This window comes from Anolis carolinensis, unplaced genomic scaffold (assembly GCF_035594765.1).
Source record: "Anolis carolinensis isolate JA03-04 unplaced genomic scaffold, rAnoCar3.1.pri scaffold_7, whole genome shotgun sequence".
NCBI lineage: Eukaryota > Metazoa > Chordata > Lepidosauria > Squamata > Dactyloidae > Anolis > Anolis carolinensis.
This window is the reverse complement of record NW_026943818.1, coordinates 8664540-8683131: the sequence shown is the minus strand read 5'-3', so window position 1 is coordinate 8683131 and position 18592 is coordinate 8664540. Positions and strand designations below refer to the sequence as shown.

General features: G+C 43.0%; 2 protein-coding genes across 8 annotated transcripts in view; one reads left to right on the top strand and one right to left on the bottom strand.

Moving 5' to 3' along the window:
* angptl2 (angiopoietin like 2) overlaps positions 1-11547 on the bottom strand; it is a 32386-nt gene extending 20839 nt beyond the window's left edge. The window contains exon 1 of the mRNA XM_062960610.1: positions 11158-11547. The gene's annotated coding sequence lies outside the window, so the exon portion shown is untranslated. The remainder of the gene's footprint in view (positions 1-11157) is intronic.
* ralgps1 (Ral GEF with PH domain and SH3 binding motif 1) overlaps positions 1-18592 on the top strand; it is a 199914-nt gene that overhangs the window by 84092 nt on the left and 97230 nt on the right. The window lies entirely within an intron of this gene.

Here is an 18592-nt window from a genome sequence, read left to right as displayed (position 1 = left end):
GGATGACTGCAACCAGCAAAATCTCCTTTCGTAATGTGTTGTTTTAAGCTACAGTAGAGTCTCACTTATCCAACACTCGCTTATCCAATGTTCTGGATTATCCAACACATTTTTGGAGTCAATGTTTTCAATATATCGTGATATTCTGGTGCTAAATTCGTAAATACAGTAATTACTACATAGCATTACTGCGTATTGAACTACTTTTTCTGTCAAATTTGTTGTATAACATGATGTTTTGGTGCTTAATTTGTAAAATCATAGTCTAATTTGATATTTAATAGGCTTTTCCTTAATCCGTCCTTATTATCCAACATATTCGCTTATCCAACATTCTGCCGGCTCGTTTATGTTGGATAAGTGAGACTCTACTGTATCTATAGCTCCCACTAATTAATAGGAGTTGTAGTTCGCCTCCATCCAGAGGGCACTATGAACGCAAACAATGATGGATCTGGACCAAACTTGGCATGCAGACCCAATATGCCCAGATTTGAATACTGGTGGGTTTTGAGAAGAATTGGCCTGGACATTTTGGAGTTGTAGGTACTGGGATGTGTAGTTCACGTGCAATCAGTGAGTACTCTGAAATCCACCAAAGATGGCATTGGACCAGACATGGCACATAGAGCCCCCATAACCAGCAAAAAATACTGGAGATCTTTGCGGGAGATTCACCTTGATTTGCGGGAGTTGTAGTTCGCCTACATACAGAGAGCACTGTGAACCCAAACATCAATGGATCTGGACCAAACTTGGTACACAGACGAGATAAGCTGAAACTTGATAACTGGAGGGGTTTGCGGGGAACTGACCTTCCTTTCTGGGAGTTGTAGTTCACTCACAACCAGGGAAACTGTGTCCTCCACCAATGATGGACCTGGACCAAACTTGGCACACACAACCCCCGTGACTAACTCAACCTTGAGGGGACTGACTCACTGTAGTGGGAATTGTAGTTTACCGTACAACCAGAGAACACATTGAACCCCACCGACGATGCATCTAGAGCAGTCTTGCCCAACATAACAAACTTGAAGTACTGATGGAGTTTATTGGGGTTAACCTGGCATGATGGGAGTTGTAGTTCATCCACAACCTTATGCATTTTGTACAATTAAAAATTGACTTTTTCAAAAATTTCGGGCAACGCCAGGTACCCAAACTAGTTAAATATGTAATTGTTGTACAGTTAAAAATGGACTTTTTCAAATGATCCAGGCAACGCTGGGAACCCAAGCTAGTTAAGTATATAATTGAACTGACATGTCAACCATATTGTTCTTCCTATAAGTCACTGATATATAGTATAGTAGAGTCTCACTTATCCAACATAAACGGGCCGGCAGAATGTTGGATAAGCGAATATGTTCGATAATAAGGAGGGATTAAGGAAAAGCCTATTAAACATCAAATTAGGTTATGATTTTACAAATTAAGCACCCAAACATCATGTTAGACAACAAATTTGGCAGAAAAAGTAGTTCAATACGGAGTAATGCTATGTAGTAATTACTGTATTTATGAATTTAGCACCAAAATATCACTATATATTGAAAACATTGACTACAAAAATGCGTTGGATAATCCAGAACGTTGGATAAGTGATACTCTACTGTAGTATTGGGATTTCGTTCTTAATGTTTTGGCTGTTTAGGTGGTTGGCAAAAGCATTAAAGACAAGTAACCGATCTCACTGTATTTTCCCTTTCAATGTTTGCTGAGCTAATTCTGCCTCAAGGTCTACAACTTGAAACTTGTTATCACCAAGCAAGTATAGTTAAAACAACTTTCCACCAGAAAGTATTACTTTATTTCTCTTCTTGTTCTCGAGAATACAAAACAAAGCCAAATATTTACTTTGGCGTTGCAACTTAGCAAGTGAAAACCCAAAGATTCACTGATCTTTTGTGAGCCTTGTTGTATTTCATAATTACTTTCTCTGCTCTGAATTAAGATACAGCATTGCTTTGTTGCTTTTTTTAAAAAAGGTAAATAATACATTTAAAAGGGTTCATAAAAGGTTTTTTTAAGGGGGGATTCATAGAAGAGCGTTCGTATTGGTCTTTGCATGCTGTTAGAAATAGGGAAAAATGTAAAAAAAAATTCTTTTATAATAGGGTTGAATGAAAAGTAATGCCTCCACCTTCGTGACAGTCCTGGCTTGTTCAGTAGACTCTTCTCTACAGTTAGTTCCATTTGGCAGGAAGCCTTAGCATTGAATGGTTGTGTTGTAAAAGTACGAAGTATGGAACCCTGCACAGGTACTCTGTTTCCCCAAAAATAAGACATCTCCAAAAAATAAGACCTAGCAGAGGTTTTGCTGAATTGCTAAATATAAGGCATCCCCCGAAAGTAAGACCTAGCAAAGTTTTTGTTTGGAAGCATGCCCGCCAAACAGAACACCAGAGCATGTAGGATTGCTAAATGTACATACGAGTTGTACATGGAAATATTGGTAATAATAAGAAATTCTTGACAGGAGTCACAGTTTGATTGGTTTGGTTATGTTGGTTTGTGATGAAAACTACTGTACAGTATATAATAAATGTTCATTTTTTTTCAACAATAAATGTGAATTCTTCTTCATGGAAAAATAAGACATCCCCTGAAAATAAGACCTAGCACATCTTTGGGAGCAAAAAATAATATAAGACACTGTCTTATTTTCGGGGAAACACGGTATGGGTGAAACATCAGGAGAGAATGCTTCTGGAACATGGAACATTTCCATACAGCCTGGAAAACTCACAGCAACCCAGTTTCCAATGCTGCTTTTGGTTTAAACTTTGCAGACGTCTGTTAGGTCAGTTCATAGCATTTCAAAACGAACATTATTCCATATCCCAGAGACTTTCCATTACGAAATGTTTCCCCTCACACAGATTTGTAGTCCTTAAATCTGAGGACCCATAAGTCTCTCCCCTACAACTTTAAAGACTATATATCACCGTAGATGTACCAGGGTTAACAACTTCATAAAAACGTTTCATGAACTACATACCCACCATTAGGAGAGTTTACTTTTCGGAATATATAAATAGCTAATAGGGTACGTATTATTAGGTCTGGGCCACATGTTCTCCATTTTCAGTATGAATAGAGCTGTTTGGGGGAAGGGGAAAAACCTTCTGAAACACCAACTTTTTGTGTGTGCTTCTTTGCCAACAAACCTTTCTTTTTCCTCCCTTGAAACTGGACCGGTGCCATATATCCATTAAAAGGTTGGCAACGAGGCTAGGATCAAAGCATCACTTTCAAGGGACCAATACAAAGCGATGCCACACATAATGCATTCCGATGCCATACATATGAGGATTGAATGAAAAGTAATGCCTCCACTTTTGTTACTTGGGTTTGGATGGGAATATTTTAATAAATCAAACGCAGAAATAATCCTCTTTAACTACCACTATTCACTTTCCCACATAATCACCAGTTAATTGGATACATTTCTGCCAAAGATGAACAAGTTTTCTGAAGCCGTCGTGGAAGATGTCAACACTCTGTTTCTGCAACCAGCGTCTCACAGGACCCATTCTGATAGCCAAGCAAAGCAATAATGTGACCCACACATTCTTGTGAAATGCCCATTATGCTTGACATTTCTCTCTAAGTGATACGGCGATTGTCCTAAATCAATCTGTCAACCTTTTGCTTGTGAGACTCGGCGGTTGTTGTCACAGGACGCCCAGCTCTTTGTTTGCCACGCAAATCAGATGTTCCCAACTCAACATCTTTAAACTTACTCGCCCAACGACACACAGGACACACACCGACACAGTCACCACAAACAGCTTGCATTCTCTGATGAATCTCCTTTGGGGTGACACCTTCTGTTGTCAAGAATTCAATGACTGCACGTTGCTTAAGTAGCATTGACTGACCGTCTGCGCAGGGTTCCCTACTTCGCACTTTAACAACACAACCGTTCAATGCTAAGGCTTTCCTGTCTGTGCAGGGTTCCCTACTTCGCACTTTAACAACACAACCGTTCAATACTAAGACTTCCCTGTCTGTGCAGGGTTCCATACTTTGCACGTTAGCAACACAACTGTTCAATGCTAAAGCTTCCCCATCTGCGCAGGGTTCCCTACTTCGCACTTTAACAACACAACCGTTCAATGCTAAGACTTCCCCGTCTGCGCAGGGTTCCCTACTTCGCACTTTAACAACACAACCGTTCAATGCTAAGGCTTCCCCGTCTGCGCAGGGTTCCCTACTTCGCACTTTAACAACACAACCGTTCAATGCTAAGGCTTTCCCTTCTGCGCAGGGTTCCCTACTTCGCACTTTAACAACACAACCGTTCAATACTAAGACTTCCCTGTCTGCGCAGGGTTCCATACTTTGCACGTTAGCAACACAACTGTTCAATGCTAAGGCTTCCCCATCTGCGCAGGGTTCCATACTTTGCACTTTAACAACACAACCGTTCAATGCTAAGGCTTCCCCGTCTGCACAGGGTTCCATACTTCGCACTTTAACAACACAACCGTTCAATCCTAAGGCTTCCCCATCTGCGCAGGGTTCCATACTTCGCACTTTAACAACACAACCGTTCACTGCTAAGGCTTCCCCGTCTGCTCAGGGTTCCCTACTTCGTGCTTTAACAACACAACCATTCACTGCTAAGACTACCCACCAAATGGAACTAACTGTAGAGGAGAGTCTACTGAACAAATCAGTACCGGCCTCATACCAGGACTGCCATCTGTTTAGGAGTTACGACGGTGGAGGCATTACTTTTCATTCAACCCTCGTAACCCAGAATCTTCTTAGGTCAAGATGTCTTGCAAGTTACACATTTCTTCACACACCAGGAATTTGCAACCCAAGCACTATTTGTTTATGGATACATAAAAATTCTCAGTGATAATCTTGGATCTGAGTTTGCAAAGGAAACTAAGGAATTCTTTACACAGATTGGGCATTGTAATTTACATTTCAAGGGTATCCTCATCCAGAAAAAAGGGGAAGAATACCCCTATCATGATCCCATATGTTAATATATGGGCACAGACCCAGGTTTTATTTTTTCAGGAGGAAATGCCATATGGCTAAACACTGGGCCTTTCATGAGTTCTCGGTAGGTATGAAACCTTGAAGGCTCTGCCAAAAAGGCTTGATACGCTGTTCGGCTTGTTAACTATTATAAAGAAAAACTTTCCAAATGCTCATAATTCTTAGCTCCTAATCGGTCATGTTTTGGTTTTGCACGACGTTATAATAATGTTATATTTTTGCATACGGTAAAACTCTGAGCGGCCAATCGCGTTTCCACACAACAGAACTCTAAACCCTGCTAAACACCACGTGTAAAAAAGTGTGTATTATACAATCACTATCCCCCGGTGGCGCAGCGTGTTAAAGCGCTGAGCTGCTGAACTTGCAGACTGAAAGGTCACAGGTTTGAATCCAGGGAGCGAAGTGAGCGCCCTCTGTTAGCTCCAGCTCCGACCAAACTAGCAGTTCGAAAACATGCAAATGTGAGTAGATCAATAGGTACCGCTACGGTGGGAAGGTAACAGCGCTCCATGCGGTGTGGCGCAGTGTGTTAAAGCACTGAGCTGCCGAACTTGCAAACCGAAAGGTTGCAGGTTCAAATCCAGGGAGCGGAGTGAGCACCCGCTGGTAGCTCCAGCTTCTGCCAACCTAGCAGTTTGAAAACATGCAAATGTGAGTAGATCAATAGGTACCGCTCCATCGGGAAGGTAACAGCGCTCCATGCGGTGTGGCGCATGTGTTAAAGCGCTGAGCTGCTGAACTTGCAGACCGAAAGGTCGCAGGTTCGAATCCAGGGAGCGGAGTGAGCACCCGCTGGTAGCCCCAGCTTCAGCCAACCTACCGTGTTTCTCCGAAAATAAGACAGTGTCTTATATTATTTTTTGCTCCCAAAGATGCGCTAGGTCTTATTTTTAGGGGATGTCTTATTTTTCCATATTGTTGAACAAAAAATGAACATTTATTATATACTGTACAGTAGTTGTCATCACAAACCAACATAACCAAACCAGACAAACTATGACTCCTGTCAAGAATTTCTTGTTACTACTGTATAAATATAAATAATATTTTAATATATTATTACCATTATTTCCATGTACAACTGGTATGTACATTTACCGATCCTGCATGCTCTGGTGTTTTGTTTGGCGGGCGCTGGGCATGCTTCCAAACCAAAACTTTGCTAGGTCTTACTTTCGGGGGAGGCTTTATATTTAGCAATTCAGCAAAACCTCTGCTAGGTCTTATTTTTTGGGGATGTCTTGTTTTCAGGGAAACAGGGTAGCACTTTGAAAACATCCAAATGTGAGTAGATCAACAGGTACTGCTCTGACGGGAAGGTAACAGCGCTCCATGCAGTCATGCCAGTGCCGCATGACTTTTGAGGTGTCTATGGACAACGCTGGCTCTTTGGCTTAGAAATGGAGATGAGCACCAACCACAGTCGGACATGGCTAGACTTAATGCCATTGGAAAAACTTTACCTATCCTTTTTAAACCCAGCATGGCAGTGATCGGTGATAGCATGGCAAGACATCCCGGGTTTATTTTTGAGATGGCAGCAACAAAAATACGTTCTTGGTGTGGGATGGAAGACGTGATACTATTCCCTATATAAAGGACATTAGCGGAGATGAAAGAGCAGAGAGGCATGGGCTTGTAAAACTGGAGCTTTATGAATGCATGTATTTATATATATATGAGTATTTATACCCCACTGTCCAGCCATAAAGACTCTCAGAACAGCTTACACATTGTTGATGACATGGTTCCCTATCTTAAGGCTTACTATCTAAATCAGACACCAAATGCAATGACATCCAATGGATCCTGTCTCTAAGGCAGTGGTTCTCAAACTGGGATCCCCAGATGTTTTTGGCCTTCAACTCTCAGAAATCATAACAGCTGGTAAACTCGCTGGGATTTCTGGGAGTTGTGGGCCAAAAACATCTGGGGGTCCCAGGTTGAGAACCACTGCTCTAAGGTCACAACAATGGCAGTTATGATGGGAGAGAGGCCCTTACTTCTGTTGTTGGACCTAACTGCAATGGAGTTGGGTCACATTGACAATTTCCTAAAGCTTTGTGTTGTCGAAGGCTTTCATGGCCAGAATCATTGGGTTGCTGAGTTCTCCCAACAAAGGATTCCCTTAGGCAGGAAGCAGCCAGGCTTTGAAGCAGCAAGGCTATTCAATTCTAATGCTAAACATTCACACAGTTTTTTTAATCAGTTTTATACTTATTTATGCAATGCTTTTGACATGAAATGAATAAATTAGAGAGGAAGGAAGAAATCCTTTTTCTCTTGAGTAAGAGTGGTTTTAGGGTTGCTGGTTTTCCTAGACCTTATGGAGCTTTACACTCATTCACGCTTGCCTCAACTTGCATGGTCATGTTTCAGAAGCATTCTCTCCTGACGTTTTGCCCACATCTATGGCAGGCATCCTCAGAGGTTGTGAGGTCTGTTGAAAACTAGGCAAGTGGGGTTTATATATCTGTGAAATAATGTCCAGGGTGGGAGAAAGGACTCTCATCTTGCAATGTTGCAATTGGCCAACTTGGTTAGCATGGAATGGCATTGCAACTTTAAAGCCTGGCTGCTTTCTGCCTGGGGGAATCCTTTGTTGGGAGGTGTTAGTCAACCATGTTCAAAGGTTGTGAGGTCTGTTGGATAGTAGGCAAATGGGGTTTATATATCTGTAGAATAATGTTCGGGGTGGGAGAAAGAACTCTTGTCTGTTGGAGGCAAGTGTGAATGTTTGTAATGGTCACATGGTTTTAATTGTTTTAATTTGATTTGGATACCGGATTTTTGTTCATGTTTTATGTTTGGATTTTTACTGCTTGTTGTATTTTATGTGGCATTTGATTCTGCCATTGTGTAAAACCGCTCTGGGTCCCGCTGGGGAGAAGAGCGGTATATAAATTAAATAAATAAACAAATAAAATGTTGCAACTGGCCACCTTGATTAGCACCGAATAGCCTTGCAGCTCCAAAGCCTGTCTGCTTCCTTCCTGGGGGAACATTCCACAGATATACATTGAGTCTCACTTATCCAACACTCGCTTATCCAACGTTCTGGATTATCCAACGCTTTTTTGTAGTCAATGTTTTCAATACATCGTGATATTTTGGTCGTAAATTTGTAAATACAGTAATTACTACATAGCATTACTGCGTATTGAACTACAGTAGAATCTCATTTATCCAACATAAACGGGCCAGCAGAATGTTGGATAAGCGAATATGTTGGATAATAAGGATGCATTAAGGAAAAGCCTATTAAACATCAAATTAGGTTATGATTTTACAAATTAAGCACCAAAACATCAGGTTACACAATAAATTTGGCATAAAAAGTAGTTCAATACGCAGTAATGCTATGTAGTAATTACTGTATTTACGAATTTAGCACCAAAATATCACGATGTATTGAAAACATTGACTACAAAAATGCGTTGGATAATCCAGAACGTTGGATAAGCGAGTGTTGGATAAGTGAGACTCTACTGTACTTTTAATGCCAAATTTATTGTATAACCTGATGTTTTGGTGCTTAATTTGTAAAATCATAACCTAATTTGATGTTTAATAGGCTTTTCCTTAATGCCTCCTTATTATCCAACATATTCGCTTATCCAACATTCTGCTGGCCCGTTTATGTTGGATAAGTGAGATTCTACTGTATAAACCCCACGCACCTCCTTTCCAACAGACCTCACAACCTCTGAGGATGCCTGCCATAGATGTGGGTAAAACGTCAGGAGAGAATGCTTCTGGGACATGACCGTACAGCTCGGAAAAAAACTCACAGCAACCCAGTGATTCCAGCCACCGACAATAACCTTAATTCACTATTTGAGAACTTTTATTTTGAAGCAGGATCAGATCCCTGTGGAGGACTTCAAAGGGACCTTGCCCAAACTTCCAGTTTCTCTGTAATTGCCTCGATTGCTTCGAAACAGAAGGAATCCAGCAGGCAGCATCTTTTTGTGGAACACAGTTGTGAGTTGAGGCCAAACTTTACACTTGTTCCACTTCCCTTTAACAGTGGCCTCACTTTATTTTTTCTCTTTTCGGCCGAGCCATGCCGAAAGATGACTTATCGCTTTCCTTTTCTGTTTCTGTTTTGTGTGTCAAAAGCTTTGCAAAAAGAAGAACTTTTGCAACAGCTAAAGCCCTATCTGCCTTGCTTCGGGTTTCACGCTTGGCATCTTGACGCAAAAGCTGCAATGAGGAATGTTTTCAAAATAGCCAGCTCTGCCTAGTCTGGACGTTTTTTGAAACATGCAAACAGTGATATTCTAGGAGCTGTTGCTTAGAGGAACCGTCTGTATCTTTTAATCTGATCAGTGTGTCAGAGGAAAGCAAAGACCGGCTTCCTGGGTTGTAATACAATAGCCCTTTCAAAGAAAGTAGCACAAGAAGTGGCACAAAGTAGAGAGGGTTTTCCTGTGTAGCGTTTGGAAAAGAAATGCATAGAATCAATGCCATGATGGGATTGGTAGTGAAGGCGACAAGGGACAAGGAAAAAAGATCTTTACAGTGTTCATATTTCTACAGAATGAGTTTCCAACTCAACAGAAATATAGACAGTATTCCAAAGTTTATATACATGCATCCTACAATTAATTCCACATCTAAGGATTAGCAATATAATAATAATAATAATAATAATAATAATAATAATAATAATAATAATAATAATAATAATAATAATAGGGTTATTGTGTGTTTTCCAGGCTGTATGGCCATGTTCCAGAAATATTCTTTCCTGATGTTAACACAATGATGATGATAATGATGATGATGATAACTTTATTTTTGTACCCCGCCTCCATCTCCTCGATGGCACTTGGGGTGGCTGACATGGGGCCAAGCCCAGATAATATTCCAAAGTATATATACATGCATCTTAACTACAATTCGACATCTAATGATTAGCAATATTATTATTATTATTATTATTATTATTATTATTATTATTATTATTATTATTTTTGTACCCCGCCTCCATCTCCCCAAAGGGACTTTTGGTGGCTAACATGGGGCCAAGCCCGGATAATATTCCAAGGTTTATATACAGGCATCTTAACTACAATTTAACATCTAAGGATTAGCAATATTATTATTATTATTATTATTATTATTATTATTTATTTTTGTACCCCGCCTCCATCTCCCTGAAGGGACTTGGGGCGGCTAACATGGGGCCAAGCCCAGATAATATTCCAAAGTTTATATACATGCATCTTAACTTCAATTTCACATCTAAGGATAATAATAATAATAATAATAATAATAATAATAATAATAATAATAATAGCAATTATTATTATTATTATTATTATTATTATTATTATTATTATTATTATTATTATTCAGTTGGCATTTGGAAACGATAGACATTGACAAAATTACGATCTGCCAACTGCAAAAGGCCACCCTGCTGGGATCTGCACGCATCATCCGAAAATACATCACACAGTCCTAGACACTTGGGAAGTGTTCGACTTGTGATTTTGTGACACGAAATCCAGCATATCTATCTTGTTTCCTGTGTCATAATAAAATAATAATAATACACTTTATTTTTGTACCCCACCTCCATCTCCCCGAAGGGACTTGGGGCTCCTAACATGGGGCCAAACCCGGATAATATTCCAAAGTTTATACACAGACATCTGAACTACAATTCGACATCTATGGATTAGCAAAATAATAATAATAATAATAATAATAATAATAATAATAATAATAATAATATACAACAGCCAGCAGAGTGTCTGCTGTGGACTCATCTTGTGGTGTTTCTAATAATAATAATAATAATAATAATAATAATAATAATAAGAAGAAGAAGAAGAAGAAGAAGGAGGAGGTGGTTGTTGTGTGTTTTCCAGGCTGTATGGCCATGTTCCAGAAGTATTCTCTCCTGATGTTAACACAACAACAACAACAATAATAATAACTTTATTGTTGTACCCCGGCTCCATCTCCCCGAAGGGACTCGGGGTGCCTAACATGGGGCCAAGTCCGGATAATTACAATAGAACAAAATAAAAATATTCTGGCTTTTGAAATCTGAATCTTAGGAGCTTTCAAGAGCTAGCACAGAAAATGTAAATGTCACACCTTTTATATCCTTACCCTTTTCTCCTTTGGGCTTCTTTCTTCAAGCTTCAGGCTTTTAGGAAATCAAAAATTCACCGACTGGCTCATCCACAGAAATTGTGACATCATTCAGAAGCAAAAGAAATCATTTCACCTCAGGACTGGCTGGCTCCTGATGGATTGAAAGCGCTTCTGTGTTTTGGTCCTGGGCTTGGAAGGATGGCAGCGTAAGGCTACGGCAGTCCGGCTTGAATTTCCTTACACTCCCGTCCCTTTAACGTGAGCCTAAGCCATGCCATTCACATTCGGGGGGACAATGGGTTGCTTTTCAGGAACTCTGGCTCTTCTGCGTTTCGGAGCTTTCAATCCATCATTTCGAGCGTAGCTAAAAGAGCCCTATTTGAACTTCAGCTCCTTTGTGGTGGGTTTACATGTGGAGAAGGGGGAGGATAATGAAGCGTGCAGCAAGCAGGGACGTTCTGGTTGGATGGGCTCCGCTTTCCCCCTCCCACAAGGGTAAGGGATCCACCAGCGAGAGACACCCACCCGTTCGTTCGCTCCTTCCTTCTTTCGGGGCCTCTCCTTAACCGCAAACAGTAGAGGGCTGGCCGAGTCCAAACTTTTGCAAGTGATGTCACAGCTTTCTAGCTTGGAGTCTAGTTTGGAGCAGCCGACTGCTTCCCTGGACTTTGTCAAAGCTCTGCCCTGCAAAACCTTACATGCCTTAAGAGAGGAACAATCTGTACGGTTGTATTTTTTTTTTTACTAGAATTATGTAACTGTTTCTTAACTGAATTGCCACCATCCCAAAACACACACTTGCACAAAAAAAATGGGTGGCGTTTCCTTTTTTAGTATGATTAATTGTGAGTCATTGCTTACCATGATGCGTAGGGCTTGCATTACAATAAATAGGCTTCTCTCCCCATTATTTTTTGTCTTCATGCCCACTCCTTTATCATGCCTGGAACTTGCAAATGTGCCCAAGGGACCAGGGCTGGATCTACACTGCTACCGAGCACAATTCAAAGTGCTGGTTTTAGTCTATAAAGCCCTAAACCAGGGGTCCCCAAACTTTTTAAACAGGGGGCTGGTTCACGGTCCCTCAGACTGTTGGAGGGCCGGACTATATATTTTTTAAAAACTATGAACAAATTCCTATGCACATTACACATATCTTATTTTGAAGTAAAAAAACCAAATGGGAACAAATACAGCTTCAATGTTAATAATAATCGTCGTCGTCGTCGTCATCATCATAAAATTAATAAAGGGGGTTGGAAGAGACCCCTTGGGCCATTTAGTCCAACCCCCTTCTACCTTTGTGCACCAAAAGCACAAGCAAAGCACCCTGACAGATGGCCACCCAGCCTCAATGTTGCTAATAATAATAATAATAATAATAATAATAATAATAATAATAATATCCTCAGCTGCTGTAAGAAAATTGCACAGACAGACTACAAACAGAGGCACAACCATGTGGCCCAAATGATTCATTGGAACTTATGCCTCAAGTACCACCTCCCAGCAGTAAAGAACTGGTGGGATCACAAACCTGCAAAAGTCTTGGAAAATGAGCACACAAAGATACTGTGGGACTTCCGAATCCAGACTGACAAAGTTCTGGAACACAACACACCAGACATCACAGTTGTGGAAAAGAAAAAGGTTTGGATCATTGATGTCGCCATCCCAGGTGACAGTCGCATTGACGAAAAACAACAGGAAAAACTCAGCCGCTATCAGGACCTCAAGATTGAACTTCAAAGACTGGCAGAAACCAGTGCAGGTGGTCCCGGTGGTGATGGGCACATTGGGTGCCGTGCCAAAAGATCTCAGCCGGGATTTGGAAACAATAGACATTGTCAAAATCACGATCTGCCAACTGCAAAAGGCCACCCGACTGGGATCTGCACGCATCATCCGAAAATACATCACACAGTCCTAGACACTTGGGAAGTGTCCAACTTGTGGTTTTGTGATACGAAATCCATCATATCTATCTTGTTTGCTGTGTCATACAGCGTTGTTGTGTCAATAATGATAATAATGCACTTTGCATCTGCATTGGTCTTAGGCGATCCCTCGTTATCCGAGTATGACGGTCTTCCAAGAGCCCATGGTGGCGCAGCGTGTTAAACCGCTGAGCTGCTGAACTTGCAGACCAGAAGGTCGCAGGTTCGAATCCGGGGAGCAGAGTGAGCACCCGCAGTTAGCTCCAGCTTCTGCCAACCTAGCAGTTCGAAAACATGCAAATGTGAGTAGATCAATAGGTACCGCTCTGGCGGGAAGGTAACAGTGCTCCATGCAGTCATGCCACATGACCTTGGAGGTGTCTATGGACAATGCCGGCTCTTCGGCTTAGAAATGGAGATGAGCACCAACCCCCAGAGTCAGATGCGACTGGACTTCAGGGGAAACCTTCACCTTTACCTATTGCTTCAGTGTTATGACGCTACCTGAAATCTGACAGCTGTTTCTATATGCCAGATTGCATGTCAGATAATTTCCTTCTGTGTCTTACAGATTCTGGGATGAAATTCAAAATGTAATATACTTTCCACACCTCGCACACTGACATTATCCTTAGCATGGGGCTGTTTCGGCTGTGCTACACATATGTCATGCTCAAAATATGTACCGTTCTGGAAAGGATTTCTTTTAGTGTCTTTGTTTTGAAAGGGGTTTTGGAGAAAGCAATCCAACATTTTGCTCGACTCATCTGTACCCCATGAACTTTGCAGGCAAGGTGATCAGAGTTAGAGTTTATACAGTAATATTATTAGTATGCAACCCTGAACCGTATTGCTTTGGGTACTATGACATTTCTTGGCTGTGAAAAGCTAAGATCCAGCCAGATTGTGATTGTCTGAACAAGAATTGCATTTCAGTGGAAAAATTAGGGCATGTTAATTATTCTTAAGGTGTTCATATTCTCCAGATACAGCTGCCAATATATCAGGTGTTTTGGACTTCAACTCCCATAATTCCAAAGCTTCCTAACATTAGGAAAAACTCCATGGCAATAAGATACAGTACAATCTGCTGCTTTGGAATGTGATTGAAGTCTTCTTCTCTCAAGGTTTTTAAACAGAGGCTGGGATATCCATCTGTCAGGAGTGCTTTGATTGTGTCTTCCGGCATAGTAGGGGGTTGGTCTGGATGGAGGACAGTATCCCTTCCAACTCTATGACAACTGTCATTGTTGTGAAAGAAAGCAGCTTGGGAGATTTCGCTTGGCTTCTTCCACCAGGATTGAAGTGCAGGAGACAAAGCTTGGGGTGCCTGTATGATAAATATAGCGTTTCTCATAAATAATAATCTCGAGACCAATAAAAATAGAAGAATGTTTTCATGATCCTATAAACCGTCTGCTCTGTTTTCAACACTTCCTGTTATGGAACAAAGCTCTAAATCCAAATGTGGGACCCGGTTAGAGTAGAGGCATCCAATAATTTGCTCGTTGCCAAATCCCATTGATTCATGATCTACTCTAGTTGGGACTAGCAGTCGGATCTAGTCCTTAGCTTCTCAAAGAGACAAAGATAATACAAGACAATACAGTAGAGTCCCGCTTATCCGACTTCTGCTAATCCGACACACGGTATTATCCAGCGGCCTGACGCCCTCCCTCTCTCACCAGGCTGGGTCCTGGTGCTGCCTGGACGCAGCTGAGTGAGTGAGCAAGAGACGGAGGGCGGGCGAGAGAAGGAGGGCAGCAAAGGCCCTCCCTCGCTCGCTCACTCACTCTCTCACTCACTCACTTGGCGGGGTCCTGGTGCTGCCAGGACCCAGCCGAGTGAGTGAGCGAGGGATGGAGGGCCGGAGAGAGAAGGAGGGTGGCAAAGGCCCTCCCTCACTTGCTCACTCGCTTACTCACTTGCCCAGCCGGGTCCTGGTACTGCTGGCACCCGGCAAAGTGAGTGAGCGAGGGACAAAGGGCAGGCGAGAGAAGGAGGGCAGCAAAGGCCCTCCCTCACTTGCTCCCTCGCTCACTCACTCACCCAGCCGGGTCCTGGTGCTGCCTAGACCCGGCCGAGTGAGTGAACGAGGGACGGAGGGCGGGCGAGAGAAGGAGGGTAGCAAAGGCCCTCCCTCACTTGCTCACTCACTCACTCACCTGGTTGGGTCCTGGTGCTGCCGGGACGTGGCCAAGTGAGTGAGCGAGGGACGGAGGGCGGGTGAGAGAAGGAGGGTAGCAAAGGCCCTCCCTCACTTGCTCACTCACTCACTCACCTGGTTGGGTCCTGGTGCTGCCGGGATGTGGCCAAGTGAGTGAACGAGGGACGGAGGGCGGGCGAGAGAAGGAGGGCAGCAAAGGCCCTCCCTCACTTGCTCCCTCGCTCACTCACTCACCCAGCCGGGTCCTGGTGCTGCCTAGACCCGGCCGAGTGAGTGAACGAGGGACGGAGGGCGGGCGAGAGAAGGAGGGTAGCAAAGGCCCTCCCTCACTTGCTCACTCACTCACTCACCTGGTTGGGTCCTGGTGCTGCCGGGACGTGGCCAAGTGAGTGAGCGAGGGACGGAGGGCGGGTGAGAGAAGGAGGGTAGCAAAGGCCCTCCCTCACTTGCTCACTCACTCACTCACCTGGTTGGGTCCTGGTGCTGCCGGGATGTGGCCAAGTGAGTGAACGAGGGACGGAGGGCGGGCGAGAGAAGGAGGGTAGCAAAGGCCCTCCCTCACTTGCTCACTCACTCACTCACCTGGTTGGGTCCTGGTGCTGCCGGGACGTGGCCAAGTGAGTGAGCGAGGGACGGAGGGCGGGCGAGAGAAGGAGGGCAGCAAAGGCCCTCCCTCACTTGCTCACTTGCTTACTCACTTGCCCAACCGGGTCCTGGTGCTGCCTGGACCCGGCCGAGTGAGTGAGCGAGGGACGGAGGGCGGGTGAGAGAAGGAGGGCAGCAAAGGCCCTCCCTCACTTGCTCACTTGCTTACTCACTTGCCCAACCGGGTCCTGGTGCTGCCTGGACCCGGCCGAGTGAGTGAGCGAGGGACGGAGGGCAGGTGAGAGAAGGAGGGCAGCAAAGGCCCTCGCTCACTCACTCACTCACTCTCCTGGCTGGGTTCTGGTGCTGCCAGGACCCGGCCGGTGAGTGAGTGAGGGATGGAGGGTGGGTGAGCGAGCACCCACCTTGTTATCGGTCAGTTTTGCTTATCCGATATTCTGTCTTCCAGTTTATGTCGAATAAGCATGACTCTACTGTATCACCAGTTTCTTAAACTGAAGAGGACTTGTGTGTTGAGTGAGAGGCACAATCCATTTGCTGTAATATCATGACATTTCATTATACTTTCCACACGTATGGATTTTATTGAGGTTATGAGAAGACGGTTTTAGTGACAGCAGATGGTGATAAGTGTAGAAATCCGATCGTGGTGAGATTTACCTGTCTTCACAGTATCCCTAACTAGGTTTTGTCCAGAACAGGAACACATGTGATAAATCAGGACCAGGAGGAGACAGTTCCGCATGGAAAAGAACATTGATGCAGAACGCATAATGAATGCAAAACTTTGTTTTCTTTTTTAAAACACTCAGTCTTATTCAAACTAGTCTTCCAAGGGAGCTGTCAGCGTGAATCCTATAAATGTTGCAATGTCTATTTACTGGCCCACCAGAGTAATGAATCTGCAGCTATTACCAGCTGAGATTAAGGTTTTTATGTCTCCTTTAACAATGCTGTTTGGCTAACGGAACAGACGTGTTACTTCTTGTAATCCAAGAGGACAGCCAGATTTCCAATTTCTTGAAAAATGTAGTTAGATTCTGTTCTTTATAGGAGATAATACAGATTACAATGTGACACAGATGCTTTCCACCAGCTCTACAGCCCTGGTTACCTTCAAGGAGCAAGTGGGTTAGTTAAGATCTTAGATCATAGCCTTTCTTCTTGAGCCTTTCTCGTCTCTTCTTTTTGCCTCTCTCAATGCATGATACTATTTGACTTTGTGGTCAATCCAACCTGAGTGGTTGGTGCAGTGTTGTGTTGCATTCCCTCTATGTGTGTAGAACCCCCAGACTTTGATGTGGATTGGACAGCTAATTTAGCTAAGATATCGCATCTGTTTCTGTCTCAGTAATACATAAACTGTTTATTTATCATCAAGATATGTATGTATGTATCACAAAGGCTCCTACACAGCTTGATGGATCTGAACCAAACTTTGCAAACATACAAGAGTTGAATGAAAAGTAATGCCTCCACTTTCGTTACTTGGGTTTGGATGGGAATATTTTAATAAATCAAATGCAGAAATAATCCTTAGAATATGCTAACTACTACTATTCACTTTTCCACACAATAACCAGACAATTGGATACATTTCTGCCAACGCTGAACATGTTTTCAGAAGCCGTCACGGAAGAAGTCGACACTCTATTTCCACAACCAGCGTCTCACAGTACCCATCATGCACCTTACTTGCCCAACGACGCACAGGACTCACATCAACACAATCCCCATAAACAGCTTGCATTCTCTGATGAATCTCCTTTGGGGTAACACCTTCTGCTGTCAAGAATTCAATGACTGCACATTGCTTAAGTTGCAGGGTTCCGTACTTCGCACTTTAACAACACAACCATTCAATGCTAAGGCTTCCCACCAAATGGAACTGTAGAGGAGAGTCTACTGAACAAGCCAAGACCTGCCGCAGACCAGGACTGCCATCTGTTGAGGAGTTACAAAGGTGGAGGCATTACTTTTCATTCAACCCTCGTACTTTTCATTATCCAACTAAAATACTTAAGGAGTTTGAACATAAAAAATTGCCCCTTTCTGGTCCAGATCAGAGGGAAAGAAAAGGAACAGTTTTCCAATATGAGAAAGGGTATTGTGAGTCTATTTTTCACTCCCTCCGTTCTCAAGCCTAATCTGGCTTCTCGGGAAAACTCCCCATCGGCCGAAGGACGATTCTCAAGAGAAATGGACCTTTCCCTTCTTTCACTTTCCCCAGTTGCCTGGGAATGATCACAGGAAACCAAAACATCAGCCTCATCTGCCTGAAATTCTCTTCTAACACTGACAGACTTTGAAATCCATCAAACCCATTGTCCTCTGAAATGTCAGAAAAATTCTTTGCTGCTTGCTGAGCTACAACATTGCTATAGAAGAAGGAAGGAAGGAAGGAAGGAAGGAAGGAAGGAAGGAAGGAAGGAAGGAAGGAAGGGGGAATGAGAAAAGGTATAAGAGGAAGGGGAAAAGAAAGAGAAAGAAGGGATGAATGAGGGGGGAGAGAGAGAGAGAAAGACAAGTGAGGGAGAGAGTGAAGGTGTATGAGGAAAACAAAGGAAGGAAGCAACAAAAGAGTAAAAAGAAAATGCATACCTACCCAGTCAGTGCTTTTACACTAGTAAAATATAAAGCATATGGCACTTCTCCTGGACTCCTGCACAGAATAATCCAGTTCTGCTGGATGCTGAAGAAGCCCTTCGGTTAGATAGTGCAAAAGGTGCCAAGAGCTTAG